At 55.9% G+C, this 17,663-nt stretch overlaps 1 long non-coding RNA gene across 4 annotated transcripts in view; it reads right to left on the bottom strand.

The window, feature by feature from the left end:
* Positions 1-5,828, bottom strand: part of LOC134473493 (uncharacterized) — a 31,361-nt gene extending 25,533 nt beyond the window's left edge. For all 4 annotated transcript variants that reach the window (XR_010043775.1, XR_010043782.1, XR_010043743.1 and 1 more), the window contains exons 1-2: positions 5,704-5,828; positions 479-647 (exon numbers count right to left, since the gene is read on the bottom strand). This is a non-coding gene — a long non-coding RNA (uncharacterized LOC134473493). The remainder of the gene's footprint in view (positions 1-478; positions 648-5,703) is intronic.
* Positions 5,829-17,663: the final 11,835 nt, after the last annotated feature.

Genomic DNA, 17,663 nt, shown 5'->3' with positions numbered 1-17,663 from the left:
CGGCCCGTTCTGAGAGCTTCCACAGGTGATACTTCCTCACTGTAGTAATAAATTCATGTTTATTTATTTCTGGCTTTTTGAGACAGGGTCTTCAGGCCAGCCTTGAGCCCACTTTGTAGCCTGGGCTTGTCTTGAACTTGCTAGATCCTCCTGCTTCAGCCTCCCGAGTACCCTAGCAATAAATACAGTAACCTGTTTATCCAAAGGAAATGTCTCAGCCACGAGCAAAGCATTCGCCTCCGCCAAGGACACCACTCATTTGCACCACATGTTAGACTTCTGCAAACATCACATTCCCCCCACCCCCCACCCCGGCTCTCTGCTGGACCGAGGGCAGCGTCACAGTACCCAAAGCTTCCAGAATCTGTCCAGGGTGTTGGGCCTTGTGTGTGTAGGCGGGGAGCCCGCAGGTCGGACTCCTCCTGTCTCTTATCACAATGTTTTCCGTGATGATCTGGAGAGATTAGAAATTTCCTACCTCACAAATGTTTGGTCAGCAGCAAGCCTGAGGTCCAGCCTGGGTCCCTCCCGGCCCCCGCGCACCTTGGGGTCCAGCGATTAGCACAGCTTCCTGGGGAGGCCGCGCCCACACAGCCGCATGGTCCCATGCAATTAAAATTGCTCCAGTCAGCAAAAATAATTCTGCCCTGTAATGAAATAATGAAATAATTACATGCAAGGGAGGACTCGTGATCTTTTTAATTATTCTGTTCTCCATTTTTAAGAGGGCTATCTGAAAATGTACTCTTATAATTGATTGCCATAAATCAGTCAAACTCATTCGAAGGATCATAAATATTCTAACTTTTAAAAGACAAAGAAATGCTAAATATTCAATGGAATACTTCACTATCCCGAGAATTTAATCTGGGGCAAAAGGGGAGACTGCTCTTTGGAAAATAAAAAGTAAATTTGTTGTCCCGTGAAAAATGAAAGATCTTGAATGTCAGTCGCAGAGACGGAATTAACAGGAGAGCTTTTTATTGTTTTTTAAGGTCATTAGGCTGTGAATTCTGTAATTATGGAAATCGTGCGTCCACTTCTGCGGGAAAGTTTGCCGCCATCCATAAGGTAGCGCTGCTCAATCTGTGTCTCCCGTGGGAAAGTGAGGTCATAACTATAAGTGGACCCGCAAGATTGAATTAAGCAAAGAGATTTCATTAGTACTTATGGCCAGAAGGCATCCGCAGAGGCACAGGGCAAAGGAGTTATGTGGAAGTCAAAGGAGAATAAAGAATGGGTTTCCGCGGCACAGCCACGGTGTGAGAGCTGGGAGCGGCCAGGCTGGCCAGCCAGGGGCCGCAGGGGCCGGAGCCCAGGGCAGAGCCCGGCTGTGGACGCCTGGCTTGCTGTCCCCCGGCTGCAGCAACGTGCGTGGCTGGATTAAAAGTGCAATGTGAATGGTGAGAGCTGTAATGACCCGGCCCGGAGGCCGAGAGCCGGGCGACTCCCAGCCAAGGAGCCCACAGGTGAAGCAGAGGCCACGTTCCCCAGAGACCAAGGCCCGGCTCTGTCCGGTGATTCCTGAGCGTCCAGCTGCCTCCAGCCTGGTCTCTGCTGCCTTGCTTTCCTGAAGATGCTGCTGGTTTGCTTTGCTTTGCTTTGGGATGTCACTATCTATCTAGTCCAGGCTGGCCTGGAGCTCAGGAAGCTTGTCCTGCCTCAGCCTCCTGAGTGCCGGCATGACAGGCGTACACTACCACACCCCGCTTACTGAAGATTCTTAAGCCGTATATCCAACCTTGAAAGTACAGCCATGGTTATCTTTTCAGTATGATTTTAATGAATCTAATGAGTACAAAACTGAGAAGAAAAATCTGACTTAACACTTGAAATATTTCCTACAATGTTTTTACCACTAAAGCTCCAGAAAGAAGGCATCCCTGTTTTAAAATCTTCAGACGCAGATATCTGAATTATAAGATTGCAGATGGGAACAAGTGAGTCATCAGGATAGGACGGGCATTAAAGTACTTTTCATAGGTTTTGATGGGTATTTTACAGGATCTCACTTGACCCTCCTGCCTCAGCCTCCTGAGTGCACTACCATCTCAGGCCAAGTCCGCAGCCCAGAACTGTAGCCCAGCACAGCCCTCAGTGCCCCGAGCTCCAGTCTCTGACTTTCGACCCCCACCACCCCCGTGCCAGCTGCAGGTGCACCTGGGAGATGCAGCTGCACCTCCCATGGGGATGGCGGGATGGCAGGACGGTGGCCATGGAGTTGCTAGACGTGGAAACAACATGCAGTACATTAGGGGCTCAGCCCAGCCTGAGGGCTACGCTCTCTGGAATCGTTCCCGGATCTGGGCACTGCCTGGCAATACCTGGAGGCTAAGGCAGGAGGATACCAAGTTCCAGTCCAACCTGAGTAACTTCACCAGATGTTAGACTGCAGAGAAACATAGGGCGGGGAGTGTGCAAAGGCCCAGGGTTCCCCTTGGCCGGGGAGAGCTGGGGGGACCCTAGGCCCATCCTCCAAATCTGAGGCTCCTTCACCAGCCAGCTCAGGACAAACCTGTTACCAGATAGCAGAGACTGGAAATCAAACACCCCAAGTCCTGACCCTGTTACCCAGACACCCTTGGACGGGAACTGAGTCCTCCACGCTATCTGGACAGCTACTCACCGATAGACAATCACAGCTTGCCATCTGAGGCCCCGCCTGGCATTTGAAAACCAGAAGCAGGACCAGACACGACAGTGATTCCATGGGGAACGCGGGTCACCCGGCTGGAAGCGGGTGGTCTCCCCGACTCCACGTGGGCAGGGGCTGGAGGACAAGACTGAGGAGCGCAAATCCGGACACTCGGCCACAAATTTAAAGGGAAAAAACCCCAGCTGGGCAGGGATGGCACACATCTGTGATCCCAGCACTCAGAAGGCTGAGGCAGGAGGATCCCTGCAGGTTCAAGGCCAGCCTGGGCTGCATAACAAAACCCTATCTAAAAAAAAAAAAAAAAACCAACAACAACAACAATCCAGGGCCAGGGCCACCTCTGTGCCCGTGGACAGAGGGCTGGGTGCTACTTTCAGACCCTGCTTGGGCTGACCAGTGTGACTTAAGCCAGTGGCTGCCCAGACATCAGGAAGCAAAAGCGGCAGAAAGAACCTCAAGGCTGACAAGCACCTAGCACCCCACCGGCCAAGCCCAGCGCCAGCACTGCGTTTCCTCCCCTGCCCGCTCTCCCTGGGCCCTCATCCCAGGTCCTTTGCCTTCGCCCACCCCACAGCGTGACTGCCCTGGAGCTGGACAGGAATCACACATCTGACCCCAGCTGCTGGACACCCAAGTGCTGCTCCTGGATGAGGGGGCTGGCACCCCAGGGGTTCTCTCCTCGTGGCCTTGGCCTCCTTTCTGAGCAGTCTGTTTGTCCATCTTGAAACAGAGTCTCAGTCAGTGGCCCAGGCCGAGCTTGAACATGCAGTCCTCCGCCTCAGCCTCCCAGCAGGCCATCTTACAGGGTCCAGCCACAAACTCAGCATGGAGGCCACTTTTTTAAAAGTTTGAAGAGTGTCTCAGAGCAGGGGTCCTGCTGGGGGGGGGGGCTCCACAGCAAAGCGCAGCACAGCTTGGGCTATGAAGGCTGGAAGCAGAGGGGCCACTGGGACCAGCAGATGCCCCGGGGCCCTCAGCAGCACCCACAGGAACTCCTCAGACTGGGGAACACAGCTGTGTCCTGGCTGTGGCCTGGGCTGAAAGTGTGACCATCCAGGCCGGAGTGCAGCCACCCTGAAGGCCAGGGGTGGGGATGCCTGTCGTCCCAGCACTCCGGAGACTGAGGCAGGAGGATGCAAAATTAATGCCCAGCCTGGGCAGTCCAGGGACTCAGATCCTGCCTCCAAATAAAAACTAAGAACAGGGCCGGGCTGCAGCTCAGTGTGGAGACCCGAGCTCAGTCCCGAGCTGAAAACACATGTAGTGTAATAAATACAGACATCCTGCCATGGAGTGTCACTTGTGACTTTGTCCCTCTTCTTCCTCGGTGTTTGGTTGGTTTTTGGTTTCTGAGACAGCGTCTCACACAGTGCAGGCTGGCCTTGAACTCACTGTGTAGCCCACGCTGGCCTCCAACTGGCAGTAATTCTCCTGCCTCGGCCTGTCCAGTGCTGAAATGACAAGCCTGCACCATCACAGCCAGCTAAGGAAAACCTTAATTCCTGTCTGTGCAAAGCCTGGGTCATTATAAAAAATACACATGTACATTTTTAAAATCATTAAATTATGTACAAAATAAATATATGGTTGATAGTATTGAAAAGCAGCTAAAATGTATTCAAGTGCCTTAGCGGGGTTCCTATTTCACTTCGTTGCTAGACAGGGTCATGTTTGAACTTGGTATGGAGCCAAGACTCCTTACATGCTCCTCCTCCCTCCCTGCCTCAATCTCCTGAGTGCTAGGATTACAGATGTGCACCACCACGCCCAGCTTCAACATTCTTTGAACATTCTAATGGAAACGGATTTGTTTATTTATTTTAGTTTTTTGAGACAGGGTCTCACTATGTAGCCCAAGCTGGCCTCGAATCTGCAAGGATCCTCCTGCCTCAGCCTCCTGAGTATAGCAGTTATTAATCAACTAAATGTTGTTTTTCTTTTGGTTCCTTAGCACTTAAAATCAGAATTGTTTCAAATAAAGATCAGAAAGAGCATCGCTGCAGTCATGATGACAAACATATTTCAACTTATCCAACAAAAGCAGGGCGCTGAGGGCCGCAACCAAGGGCTGCAAATCTCATGCTTTCCTGTCATCCTTGAGGGGACACCTGTCCCGCTGTGTTGGGACAGGGCGGCTCTGACCCCTCAGACTACAGTTGGCCCCACAGCACGATTCACTGTGTGTGGACTACATGGTCACTCAGCGCGACCTAACATCCTGTGAGTGCTGCTTCCAAAGCTGGTGCTGGCTTGGGGCTCCAGCTCCAGAACCCAGCCCAGGGCAGCACAGGTCCTGACCCAGCGGGGCAGCCAGACAGCTGAGCTACGGCCCCATGCTGGTTCCAGAGGGACTGAACACAGCCACAAGGTTTTACCTGCATACCTGTCATTCAGGACTCAGGAGGCCGAGGCATAAGGATCACTTCCAGTTTGAGGCCAGCCTAAGCCAAATCAGGAGACTCTATTCAAAAATTAAAAACATAGACAGTCTCCTTGTACCTTCCAGACAGAGGTACCTTGCTTTGAAAAGAGAATTTCAAAGTCCTGGATGGTTCTGTCAGGAAGGGTGATTTCTGTGCACACCCACTTTTTAGCTGTTTTAACCTTCGCTAATGCTGTCTACCTGACCTGGGTGGCCCCTGGGTGTGGACTTTGCTCAGAACCATTCAGTCACCCATGCTAGGCAGAAAGGGGTGCAGAGGGCAGAGCCACAGAGAGAAACAGAAATCTGGGGCCCAGCGGTCAGTGGTGAAAGCCAGAAAGTCCATGCCAGCGGGGTGAAGGAGCTGTGCTGGTGGGATGGGGGTTCTACACTGGAGCCAAGAAGTCACACAAGACCAGGGCTGTGCTGAAAAGCACCACAGCCATCCTCAGTGACACAGAGGTCTCGAGCTCCTCCAACAATAACAGTCGAGTACATGCTAGGAAGCCAGCATGACAAGTGCTTCTCCTGGAGATTAAACACCTCACACCTTCCCCTCTGGAGCCAGGAAGTGATGCTCCATGAAAGGACCAGAGCTCTCCACAGTGAACCACAGCACTCTTACCAACAAGGTCCCGAGCTCCTCCGATGACAATGGTCGAACTCACACTGGGGAAGCCTACATGACGAGCTCCTCCAGGAGAACCAACGGCTAAAACAGCAACACTTAGAGAAACCCACAACATCCAGCTGTCCTTCTCCATGTCTCTATTTATGCCGGTAACTTCCCTCAGGTGGGACACTCGGCACCGTGCTGATTTAATCCAGCTGGCGTTAAGCTGACCAGAGTTTTAATCCATAACAGAGCGGGGCAGATAGACAGGCCTTCCTCACCAGGTGCAGACTCTCCCTGAGCTCCAGGACACTGCTGTACCCCGGCCCACACCCCAACTTTTACCCTGTCTGAGCTTTGTGTTCCACATGCTTCCAAGCAGGAATCCACAGGGATGTGGGAACCCCAAACAACAAACGTTGCGCTTCAGGACTGGCAGCACAGGGGGACCTTATTTTAATGAAGACTACATATTTAAGATGTGTGATGTCTTTCTTTTGATGGTGACCTGGATATTTTCAAATAGAAAACTATTGAAGAAAATATACACATGAATTTTATTTATTTACTTATTTTTGGGTTTTTGAGACAGGGTCTCACCATGCAGCCCAGTCTGGTCTTGAATTTGCAGTGACCCTCCTGCCTCAGCCTCTAAGTGCTGGGTTGACAGGCATGCTTGAGAGGGTGTTAAAATGCCAAATCATGCTAAAGGAAGACAGGATGGTTAACGCGTTCTAATTCACTGAATACTGAAATTTGATCTCATGTGTAGTTTACTCTAAGGAAGACCCTCTCATGGTTTGTAAGGGACCAGTGTGTGTGTTTATTTAAGACAGGGTCTTGCTATGTGGCTCGACTGGCCTTGAACTCATTGAGTAGCCCCAGATGGCCTGGACCTCATGGTGATCACTGAGTCCAGAGAGTGCCCCAGGCTGTGAGCCACTGTGCAGTCCTCACTGTCACCGAAGGGCAGGCCCAAGGTTCCTGTCCCTGAGCCTCAGTCCCCAGGTCATTCTGCTGGCCCAACACTTGTCTGGGAGCATGGAGTCCCCTGCTCCAAGGCTTCTGTTGGGGGCCGCCCAGCACCCCCTTCCTGGGCTTGGGCTGTGTGTCTTTCCTAAGGGGTCTCTCACCCCTTCCCCACCAAGCCCCGAGGGCCACAGGGCCACAGCCCTGTCCCCAGCCCGGGCCTCTGGGTCACCCTGGATGAAAGTGCAGCGAGGGTGCTGGCTCCCAGCGCACTGTGCTCCCCACCAGCAGCCTGGGTAGGAGCCCCGCTCTAGCTCAGTGTCAGCCTCAGGCCCTGCTCCCTCCCACCCCCAGCTGGCCAGGGCTGGCATCACCATTCAGATGCGAATCCGTGGTCTCCTGCCGCTTATTTGTTCTTCCTTTCCAAGCATCATTGCTTGACTTAGAGAACAGCTTTAAGTCTCAAATGTGGTCTTGGCTTGCCTGTGATGGGGCCTAGGAACTTCCCTGCTGTCTCGGCCTCTGTGGCGCCACAGGGTGCGGCCAGGGCTCCCTGCCTTCTGATAGCGAGTGGACCTCTTAGAACCGCTTGCTCCAGGACGGGAGAACTGTGAATTGTAGAAAACTGCAAACTTACCCAGGTCTTTGTTTCATATCGCCATGACTGTTGTTTATCTGTGTTTTGCCTTTTGTGTTTCTGAAGCAGGGTCTCACCAGGCAGCCCAGGCTGGCTTTGAACCTGTGGCAATGCCCCTGCCTCGGCCTCCTGAGTGCTGGGTCACCACGCCCAGTTATGGCTGTTTAGAAAGCTGGACTCTGCATAACACTCAGCACAGCCCAGTTTCATAACCGTGCTCTAGCTGTCAGCTCCCCGGTCCCAGCCAAAGGCAGGAGATGCCCGTAGAGCCTGCCGACTGCTTCCACTGCACTGCCTAGTACAGGCTTGGGGGTGCACTCCGTACCAAGGCCTCCAGTCCAGCCCTAGGGGACAGGGTGCTGAGGAGAGGTGAGGAGCCCTTCCAGACAGAAAGGGATGAGTGGGTGAGGCCAGGGAGCTCCGGGGCGGTGACAGCTCCGCATGTGGCTACCACAGTGCCGGTGCGCCCAATCCACCGAACCCCAAGGGCAGCATGTTTATCGGGGTGCCAGGCATGTGTGAGGAGAGAGCCACAGAGATGCTCCAGAAAGCAAAGTCTTCTTATAAACTGCCTTCCCGCTGGAGCATGGTGGCACATGCCCACCATCCCAGCACTCAGGAGGCTGAGGCAAGAGGATGCCTTACATTCTCAGGAACTACATGGTGAGACCCTGTCTCAAAATCAAACAAACAAACAAACATTGCTTTTCCATTTTCCAAGCCATAAAATGTCAATCTGAACATAATGTGGGGAGGAAAGAAGTGCTTAAGTAAGAACAGGGGTGCAGACCTGGCATGAGGAGGTTCTGAGCGCCAAGGCCCCAGCGGTCCTGACACAGCACACGAGGCAGGTGTCTCTCCTGTGTGCACAAGGTCACACATGTGTACACACGCCTGCACCATCAAATGCATTTCTCATCCTCGGCCCTGGCGCGGCCCCGGAAGAACTCACTGGTTTACAAACCCAGAGCGCAGGTCACAGTGGAGCCCACTGGCCATCACAAACGGACGGAGCTCTGAGCCCTGAAGCCAGAGAGGGAAAATCATAACGGGAGAGATTCACTTCCTGCCCAGACAGCCGAGGCTCACTCCTAACAAACTTCTCAGCCTCCAGATGAGACCGCAGACATTCGGTTCGGAGTAAAACCTCCATTCCAGGTCCCATCAGCACTGCCAGGCCAGCAAGCGGCCCTGGAGTTCGGGAGACCGTTTCCTGGGAGCCAGGTGGACTCAGGGCGGACCCAGGCCACCTACCCTGGCAGTCAGTAAACCGGTTTCCCAGCCTGAGGAGTCTTCATTCTGAGCTGAAAATTATTTGCAGCATCTTATAAATATTACTTGAAATAGGGGCCCTTGGATCAGGAGCCATTTTCTTAGGATATTAATCCCCGTCCTTTGAGTGTTATTTATTTACATGGCTTTAAAAGCAATTAAGACATTTAGGGAACACATCACACCCCAATTGATGGCGTCCTGCTCTGGACTATCTATCACTCAAAGGTTTACCCCGGCCCTCTGCCTCGCAGCGAGATAAATATTCTAGGAGCAGAGAGGCATATTTCCTTTCTGTCCGGCTTTTTAGAATTCATTTAAACATGTTCAGTGAAATTTCCCGCCGTGTAATATTTTAGCAAGATTCACTAAATATATACTGCTCGCAGACTGTAAACACTGCATGACAAGATTGCTAACATGTTTTCTTCCCTAGGCAAACAATACCCCAGCCAAAATAGCCTGGGCAAACAACTCCAGCGGTATGTAAATTAGATCAGCATAACAAAAGCACGGCCCAGGCTGTTTTCTGTGCCTTCCGAGTAAGTCACTGTGAATATGCAGAGGCTGGCTGCTGGGGTCAGGGCCGCAGGGGAGCCGGGCTCTCCCTTCCGCAGGGCCACAGGGCCAGGGTGACCTCCCACCTGAGCACCATTCTTTGTAAACAGGACCTGAGCGGGCCACAAAGAAAACATTTTCCTCTTTAAACACCGTATTAAAAGAGAAAAGAAAAGAAACATTAAAATGCTTAAAGGGATCCAAAGACTTACAGACCCACAAGGTCACCAGAGACAGGAGATCCCTCCGGGGCCAGATGGGGGTCCACGCTGTGTGAGTCCCTGGTCCCCGGGGAGGCAGTGAGGCGCTGGGCAAGAGGCCCCCTCCCCCACCCCAGCCAGCGGGTGAGGTCCCCCACTTCCGGTCTCCACCGTGGCTTAGGGTAGAACACAGTGGAGACAAGGATAAAAATGAGAAGAGGGTGGCACCCCATTAGCAGCTGATTACTGGCAGGGGTGGGTGAGAGGTTTTACTCCGGTGTAGCTGCCCAACCCGGGCCAAGTAACCCAGTCTCCCTGGAACCAGCTAGTTAAGAACCGGAAGAAAAAACAGATTATTCTGTGCAGTTATTGTTCCCATTAACGTGGTTTGGGTTTGTTTGTTTTTGAGACAGGGCCAGGCTGGCCTGGATCTTGCTGTGTTTCTCTTGCCTCAACCTCCTAAACGCTGGCTGGGATCACAGGCACCCACCACCAAGCCCAGTTTAACCACGTGTGCCCCATTAACTGCTTGCTTCAGTCTTCACCTGAGCCCGCCTAAAAGCAACAAGAAAAGCACACAGACATGGCCAGAGGTCATGCCTGTGATCCTAGCGCTCAGGAGGCTGAGGCAGGAGGATCTCCATGTGTTGGAGGCCAGCCTGAGCTACAGCGAGACCTGTCAAATAACAAAACAGCATGCCGACTGCCAACTGGCTTCCCCTCCCAATCTCTGCTCACAAGCAGCAGCCGGTCTTAAAAGAGAAGATGTGTTTTTCCATCGCCAATTAACTCAGCTGTGTCACAAGAAGCCCACACGCTTCCCCTCTTCAGAGCCACCAAGGACCACAGGGCTGTTGACATCTGGGACCAGAGCCGATTCCCCCTGCAGCCCCTCCTCAGTAAAGGGCAGCGGTCACAAAATGCTGAGCAATCCTCGCCTGTCACCTCAGCAGAAAGGTGTCCTGGGCCCAGAGTGGGGCCCCTCTCACTGGGTTAGCCCTACAGGCTGCACCCTCTGGGACCAGAATGGGATTCACGTCCATAAAAGGGGCTTGGCCTGGGAGGACAGAGAAACTAGAGTCCCACAGGTGGAATAGAACATGGGGGGCGTGGTGGCACATGCCTGTGATCCCAGCACATGGGAGGCTGAGGCAGGAGGGTTTCTGTGAGGTCAAAGCCAGCCTGGACTACATAGCAGAACCTGCAATGCTGGAATGTCACAAGGACACCACGCTGTCCCAGGGCTCAACGGACACTGAGGCCTTCTGCTAACAGCCGCAAAGGCACCCACCCCAGCCACGGACACACAGGCCCTGGAGAGGGCGGCAGCCGCCTGTCCAGCACGGCCACAGGACAAGCTCACGGGAAGGTGATCAGCACTGTGACGACAACAGCAACATTCACAGCCTCAGAGCTTGAGGCCAGGCTAGGCTGCAGAGCAAGACTCCACTGAAACAGACAGACAGAAGCCTATGGATCAATAACCGGGGTAAAAGTAAGAAGAAGCCCTTCGGGTCTCCCCGCCTCCCGGTCCCCTGCCTTGGCTCCCCGCTCCATGCAGGCCCTGGGCTCCCCCGTGCTGCCGCTGCCTGATCGCACTGCTCCCTGCTCAGAATTCCACAGTGCTGTGGGGTGAAGTCCTAATAATCTAGGCTCCAAGGGCCCAGCCCCCTCCCTCTCTTGGTGGGAAAAGTCAGCTCCTGTGTGATTTCCAATCAGAGGCGCAGGAAGGAGCTGCCAGGCTCCAGCCTCCACAGTTATTTTCTGAGAACCCTGTGCACGCTGAGCCCCAACAGTCCCTGCCCCAGGCGAGGGGACTGCTCAAGGTCTCCCCGGACTGGGGGAGGGCACAGTGTCTCCAGGTGCAGAAGAGGCAGGGAGCCAGGAGGGCTGAAAGGAGCTCATGGCGAAGCCCTGGCCATGTGCGTGAAGCCAATGGTTCAATCCCCTGGACTGACCAATGACAGACAGACAGACAGGCAGGCAGGCAGACAGGCAGTAAACGGGAGGTCCATCAGAGCACATCTGAAATAGCTAAAGGGTTTGGATTTGTAGCTGGCCACAGCGGTGCATGTCTGTAGTCCCAGCTCTCTGGGAGGCTGAGGCAGGAGGACCTGACATTGAGTCCAGCCTGGGCAGCCCAGCGAGACACCATCTCCACACTTCAGAAGCGCTGAGGGTGTTGCTCAGGACAGACTCTGCCTTCAGACCCCAGTACCAAAAACAAAAAGGAGAAAAGAGCTTGGATTTTCTTCCGCACACGGTGAGATGGCACCACAGGCTTTTGACCAGGGGAGGCCCAGGCTGGGCAGCCGATGTGGACGGTGCCGATGTGGCTGGCCACAACAGGCGTGGCACCCGCACTTCCTGTCTGGGAGGCACCAAAGCCCTGCGCAGTGTGGGTCTGAGCTCTGCATCCTCCCTGCTGCGCTTCAGCCCTGTCCCTGTGCTGCCTCTGAGGAACACAAGTAGCCTCTTTACTACAGCTAAGTGTGGCTGCCTCAGTTTACTCTTCTCACACCCCAAAGAAGCCTTCCAAGCTTTCTCTTTTTTTGGCCTTGAACTCACTTTGTAGCCCAGGCTGGTCTCGAACACACGCAATCCTCCTGCCTCAGCCTCCGGAGCATTGGGATTACAGGTGTGCACCATGAGGCCCAGCTCCTTCCTTTCTGCCTATTCTTCCTTCCTTCCCTTCCTCCCTCCTTCCTTCCTTTCCTTCTGTTGAAACATGGTCTCACTTTGTAGCCCAGGCTGCCCTGGAGTTTGCCACAATCTTCCTGCCTCAGCCTCCTGAGTGCTGGGATGACAGGCGTGGCCCACCATGCCCAGCTCAACATCTTTTCTGAGCATGCTGATCACCGGTTGAGAACACCTGAGTGGTCCTTATGGCACTGAGCCCACAAGAACCTGAGGGTTTCACACGCCTCATCATGTTGCCGTCTAACACCGGCTTTCCGGGACCTTGTGCCATCAGAGCGGTTCTGTGCCTGCGTGTCTCACCTTTTGGTCTCTATTGGAGCCCCACAGCTGCAGGTGGCTGGCTGGAGGGCAGGGAGCCAACAGCAAACCAAACACAATGCAACCCTACATGGGGCAGGCACCTGAAATCCCGGCTCTGGGGGGGTGAGGAAGGAGGATCAAAAGTCAGGGATCTAGCTGCTACTCATCAGCTGAGGCTACTCAAGGATTATTTCTTTTGGGATACCTCCTATTTACATCTTAGAGTCCTGCCTGGGCAATTTAGTGAAACCTGGTCTTAAAATTTAAAAAAAATTAAAAAGGACGTGGTGACGCACATCTGTAATCCCAGCACTTAGGAGGCTGAAGCAGGAGGATCACTGTGAGTTGGAGGACAGCCTGGGCTCCACAGTGAGTTCAAGGCCTGAACTGCATAGTGAAACGAAACCCTGTCTCAAAAAATTAAAAACCAAAAACAAGAAGGGGCTAGGGACGCAGACATGGCTCAGGGCACAGGGCCTGGGTCAGCTCCCAACACGGAACAAAACAACCCAGCAACAGGAGTCCTCCACACAGAGTCAGCGCAGTGAGGATAGCTTGGCTCCCTTGTGCCCTCACTCTGGCATCAGAGCAGGCCAAGGTTAGGAAGGTCACTGGTCACCAGTGACCTCCCTGCGTTCTGAGAAACCTCTCCTCCCCTCCTTCCACCAGTGCTCAGGAAATCCCTCCCATTAGCCACAGTGACATCTGGGTCTAACGGGACCCACTGCACAGGGTCTCTCTCCCCACTCCTCCTCATGCCCCTCAAGGCCCTTCAGTGTCCTGTCACACCCTGGCCGCTCCTGTCCCTGAGACTGAGCATCCTTGCCAAGTGTTGGTGTGCACGCCTGTGATGCTAGCACTCAGGAGGCTGAGGCGGGAGGATGGAGGCCATGAGTTCGAGGCCAGCCGGAGCTACATAGCAAGACCCTGTCTCAACCCAGACCAAAGTACCAAGAGAAGAAAGCATGCTACAAACACAGGTCCTCTCCCCAGTTTCTACCCTGCAGGAGACCTACAAAAAGGGGCTGCCAGAAAAACCTACTTCAGGGATAGGGGAGAAAAGTCATTTCCTTTAAAAACGAGAGAACTCAGATGTTCTAGCTGCTTTTTGCTGCCCTTGGTCGTGTCGAGGACTCGTGCGCGGTTTTTGGATCCACTCTGGTCTTTGTGGACGTGGCCAATATATTCTGGGGAGTTAGGGGGTTCTTCTGGGTGTGAATAGGAGGAAGAAGGAATTTCTGCATGAGAACAATCAAAATCACAGCCCTTTCCTCCTCTATGGTCCTGGAGAGTAAACAGAGCTTTCACACTGTTACATTCTCAAAGCCTCGGTTTGGGGGGCGGGGTGTGCAACAGCGTTTCGCTAGGTCGCTAAATTTCTGGGCCAGCCTAGAATCTGTGACCTCCCTGCCTCAGCCTCCCAGACTGCAGAGATTACAGTGCCCAGCTAAACATCAGAAACGCTTGGAAGACAAGGCTGGCCGGAGGTGCGCCAGGTCTCTCCTGCGCCCCAGGCCTGGCACAAGGAGGAAACGCGCCCGCGCCTCCGCGGGTCTCCGCCCCCTCCCCTCCCACCAGGCGGGCCCGGCGGCGGCAGTGGCTCCCGGAGCCCGGAGCCCCGCGTCCTTGCCCAGCTCTAGGATGGCCCAGATGCCCGGGCAGGGGTTTTCCAGGCCGCCGAGGAGCTGGCCCAGGCCGGGAGGGCGGGCCGGGCGCGATGCGGGGAATTCGGTGTCCGCGCGACCTCCTCGCAGAAGCGGATCGAGTTAAATATAACCGCGCGCAGGGATGGAGCTAAAAATAAGGCAGCAGCTGGCGGCGCACAGCCCGGCCGGGAAGGGGTGACGGTCCCGGGCAGGAGGCCGCGAGGCCGGGGGTGGCTGGGTGCCAGGCCTGGGGACCTCCGGGCCCGGGTCTGGGCAGAGCCTGTGGGTGTCCGCGGGACCTGGGGTCCCGGGAGCGGAGAGCGGGGCACCCGGACCCGGGCGGCGGGAGCTGCGCGCGTCGGGGAGGAGGCGCCCAGCCGGGGTTGGGGTGCTCGCCGCGCCCTCCGCCGCTCCACAGCACCCGCGGCGCGCCCGGCCTTCGCGCCCGCGAAACGTTCCAAACTCGGCTATTTATTTGCCCCCAATAAATCGATCGCCACTGATTAAGAAATCGATGTGGCCTGGGTGGGCCCGTCGCTCGCGGGCCGGGGCCACCCTCGGGCTGCCGCACCTGGGCGCGGGCGCATCCTCCTCGGCCGTGTGGCCCCGGCTCTGCGCGTTCCGCTCCGGGCTGGGCTTTGTGGCTGCGGCGCGGGGCTGCGCGGATCAGGACGAGCGGCCTCATGGTGTTTGACAGGCGCCGCGCTTGATGAAGTGTCGCCTCGAAGGGGGCGAATGGTGAATTCCTAAAAACCCAGCCCCGGGCTCCTGCGCCCCCGCGGGAGGCCCGGAGGGAGCCACGGGCCGCACGCAATGGAGACGTGGGGGTCCTGACGCCAAGTCGCTTACACCCTGGTCCAGCCCGGGACCTTGCTCCTCGAGATGAAAAGAACAATTTTCGAGAGAGAGGCTCGTTTTGATTAAATCTGACATGCTGCTGATAACTCCATGCTAATGTGAAATAATTAACATAATAGCCATAATTAAAAGCACGCTAACAATGCCATAAATTTATCACACAATTTTACTAGCTTTCTGCCCCTAACTGCTCTCTCATCGTTAATTAAACGTGTTGCCTTTCACAGAATGGATGTTTATACATTTCCAATATAAATAAATTCGGAACCATCCTCTCCCCCCTCTCCTTTCCTTTTGGTCTCTCGCCATTTACCGGGTGGCCTTGGCGAGGACTCTTGGTGGTGGGCACTGGAAATAAATGAAGTTTGGAGATGCAAATCCAAACAAGGACGTGAAATTAGCTTTTTCCCCCCGCCCGGAAGGGACCACAAGAGGAATCCGCGGGGGAGGGGCTGAGAAGTACACTGCGATCCCACCCAGGGCTGGGTTGGGGACCCAGGTGCCACCTGTCTCCTTCCCACCGCGCTCAGCGCAGCCACGCGGACAAAAGACGTCGGTGGTGGTTAAAGGAACCCGCGACGGTGGCCACGAAGGAGCAGGCAGCGGCAGAGTGGGCTCAAGGACTCCCCCGGAGGTTCCACCCACGCCTGTACTCGCGCCGCGCCCGGCCGCCTTCCCGGGTGGGGAGAAAACTGCTCCGCGCGCGGGGCTGCTCAGTCTCCCGCACAAGGCGGCCGGGGTCGCATGGCCTCGGGCTCAGCCTCCGGCGAAAGGAGAGATAAGACCGTGCGCGCCCAGGCTGGCCAGGGGCAGGGTGGCCACACGCGTTCCCGGGTGTGGACTGCTGAGGAACCCAAACTGGGTTGTAAGTACCGTCGTCCCGGACCCCACCCCGCCCCTGGCGCGCGCACCAGACCTTCCCTCCTCCACTCTCCTGGCTTTCTGTGGCCCGGCGGGTCCCAGCAGCCTCCCTGCCCTAGAGGACCGGAAGGAAGCCCAGGCCTCTCTGCCTGGCTCCTTGTCCCCTGCACCGGAGCGACGAGGCCGCACCGTCTTCCCGCCTCTCTGGGGACCCTGGCTCCTTGGGACCAAAGTCGGCCCTCGCCGTACCTCCAGCCACCCACCGCCTTTGGGCCTTCCTGTGACCACCCCTGATTTCGGTCCCCACCATCGCGTTTTTCTTTGCCCCACTGTGCACCCCTGTTCTCCTATCTGTCTGGCTTCTGAAGTTTGGGGGAGGCTGAGAGTTGGGGACCTGCAGCGCCCTGCGATTTCCTGACCACCGGGACCGGTTCCCAGCCAGTGTGAGCAAGAGAACCCCGCTGCCCCCGCGGGAAATCGAGCTGGGGCGTCGGGGCCCAGCTAGCCAGCCCTGCGCGGCTTATCATTGAGCTAATCGAGTCGAAAAGTTCCTGCCAGGGCCGCCCTGCATCAGATGGCAACACTGATTGAACATGAGATTAGCACAATAGATCTCGCACCGAGGGGAAGCGTTGCTTTTCACGCTACGAGCCGTAATTAATGGTATGAATCAATTAATTTGACTTTTATTGTGTCGAAGGAGAAAAGCGCGACAAATGGGACCGGCAGCTGGGTGTTTCTCCCACCCCCTCTCCAGGGACGGCGCGCGCAGACCCGGCCTCGGGCACCCAGGCAAGGTGCATTCGGGGACAGCTTCCAAGGGGCCGGTGTGGCCGGCCGAGCCACCACTCTCGCGCGTGTGTGAACACTCGTGAGAGCACCCACGCAGAGCCAGGGCAGGGCCCAGCGGGCGGCGCCTGCCCAGGGGTGAGAGCCCCACACTAAACAGAAAGAGTTTCGAAATTCGAGTTTTGGCTGTTTTTCCTTTTCCCGGCGACCTTCCTTGGGCTCGGTGTTCGTCTAGTGGCAGCCGCAACCTCAGCAGCCAGGGTGGGGGCGCCGGCTCTAAACTTGCGTGGGTTTTTGGAAGGCCGTCCAGATGGGCTTGGAGCCAGCGGGCCAACGGGAAACGGCGGGCTACAGAAATCCACTCAGAGATGCGTTTGAGGGTCAGGGGTGACCCCGAGACCATCTGCAAACAGAGAGACCGTGGGGGCTGAGGGACAGCCTCAGGATGCAGTCACCGCGCCCACCTTGTCCCCAGCCTCAACCAGGACACCCGAGGAAACCCCAGGGACCGATGCTGCATCCGGGGAAACTGGAGAAAGAAAAAGCTTGCCTGTCGCCGAGCAGGCAGCCGGAGCTGAATTCTTGTTTCAGTAGAGCACTGGGTGGGAAAGGCTGGGGGACAAAGCAGCGCGGTCCCCAGGAAATCGGGTCGGTTTCCCAGCACCTCCCGCAAACATTCCACTGAACCCTCCCCTCCGGGCCTCGACCCTCGCTCGTCCTCCCAGGCCCGAGGTCCAGGGTGACATGGACCCTGCGTCACACGCGCCGTGCTCCCAGCTAGGTGGCCTGGAGTGGGAGGTGACGCGGACTGGGCCGTCGCTTCCTCCCGGCGACGCGAGGTCCCCACCGCCGCGCACCTCTGGAGCCCGAGTCCTTCCTACCGTCGCCGCTGGCCAAGGAGCTCCGAACGCGCGGCCCCAGTCCCGAAGTCGGGTCTCCGGGTTCCCTTCGCTCTAAGAGAGAAGCCGCGTCAAGGGGGAGCTAAGGGGACCCCGGCTCCGCGTGGCCTCTGCCCTTGCCGCCCGCGGCGTCTACTAGTGGCTCGAGCCCCTCCCGGGGCGCGACTCACCCCGGCGGCCAGTGGCTCTGCATTTCCGCCTTTTTCATATGCTAAGTCACTTAACGACTGCATGCCAAGGCCGCCGCCGCCTCCTTATTTATAAGTTCCCGGTTCTTTTACAT

This window comes from Cavia porcellus, unplaced genomic scaffold (genome assembly GCF_034190915.1).
Source record: "Cavia porcellus strain 051 isolate PalLab524CR breed Dunkin Hartley unplaced genomic scaffold, mCavPor4.1 scaffold_1, whole genome shotgun sequence".
NCBI lineage: Eukaryota > Metazoa > Chordata > Mammalia > Rodentia > Caviidae > Cavia > Cavia porcellus.
The sequence above is the reverse complement of the archived record's forward strand: the minus strand, read 5'-3'. Positions and strand labels throughout refer to the sequence as shown.